This window comes from Mus pahari, chromosome 7 (genome assembly GCF_900095145.1).
Source record: "Mus pahari chromosome 7, PAHARI_EIJ_v1.1, whole genome shotgun sequence".
Lineage (NCBI taxonomy): Eukaryota > Metazoa > Chordata > Mammalia > Rodentia > Muridae > Mus > Mus pahari.
This window is the reverse complement of record NC_034596.1, coordinates 104,672,681-104,673,893: the sequence shown is the minus strand read 5'-3', so window position 1 is coordinate 104,673,893 and position 1,213 is coordinate 104,672,681. Positions and strand designations below refer to the sequence as shown.

Here is a 1,213-nt window from a genome sequence, read left to right as displayed (position 1 = left end):
GCAGGCCACACACGCGTGTCCCTCACCTTGTCCACTTTGATGGCTCCTTGGGTTTGTCTTTTTAAGATAGAGTTTCGTGCAGCCCGGCTGGTTTCCAACTCACTGTACTGCCTAGGATGGGTGACAGACCAGGGCCAGCTCTGCGTGGCTCACCCCCATCTTCCAAGCCTCTCCTCAGGACCCGCTCAGAACAGCTTCCTGAAACTCAACTTAGCAGAAACTACAACTCGGCCCTCTGTCTGAAGACTGTACTCAGAGACTCTTGTACACACAGACAAGAAAAGCGGCACATAAGCCGAGCATGGCGGCACATGCTTTTAATCTGAACACTCAGGAGGTAGAGGCAGGAGAACCTCTGTGAGTTCAAGGCCAGACTGGTCTACATATTGAGTTTCAATAATCAGAGTTACATACTGGAGCCCCATCTCAAAACAAACAAAACAGTACTGCTGTTTAGAAATCTAATCTTGGACTGGAGCAATGGCTCAGAGGTTAAGAGCCATCAAGTCAATGTCTCGCCCCCCACCCCCTTTTTTTTTCTGTTATTTTCCTTTGTGTGTGTGTGTGTGTGTGTGTGTGTGTGTGTGTGTGTGTGGTATTGTAGGGACTGAAGCCAGCACCCCGCTGCTGCACGCCAGGCACTGGAGTACCACTTCTGTCTTAGTGCTTTGCTTTTTTTGAACATCTAGAGATGGTTTTACTCTGAGCTCAGATGGCCCAGCCTCTAAAGTCTAAGATTACAGCAAATTACCACCTTGCCCAACTGTTAGTGATTTTATTTAACCTATCTTCTTGGTTAGAGTACAGGACAATTAGCCCANGAGGAATCATTTCATATGCAATGTTTCAATTAATTGGTGGAGACACATACACATGGATGTACATGCCCCCCTCCACCATCGCAACACGCTTGTGGAAGTCAGAGGACAACTTGTATATGTTGGTTCTCTCTTTCTACCCTTTGAGTCCTGGGGGTTAAACTCAGGTTGTCAGGTTTGGCGGGAACCTCTTTCACTCATCCACACACCTGGCCAGTGTGAACACACACACACACACACACACACACACACACACACACACGCAACACAGTGGGCAGAAGTCCACGGAGTTGCTTACCTGTGTGAGAGGGGCTTTCTCCCAGGGTCAATGGGTGGATTGCAAGCCGCAACAAACTGGATTCTCTCTAGCTTTACCCACGTTTGGTCTGAGGTAC

The 1,213-nt window shown here is 48.5% G+C and overlaps 1 protein-coding gene across 1 annotated transcript in view; it reads right to left on the bottom strand.

Moving 5' to 3' along the window:
- The window catches only part of Dync1h1 (dynein cytoplasmic 1 heavy chain 1), a 118,649-nt gene that overhangs the window by 29,239 nt on the left and 88,197 nt on the right, over positions 1-1,213 (bottom strand).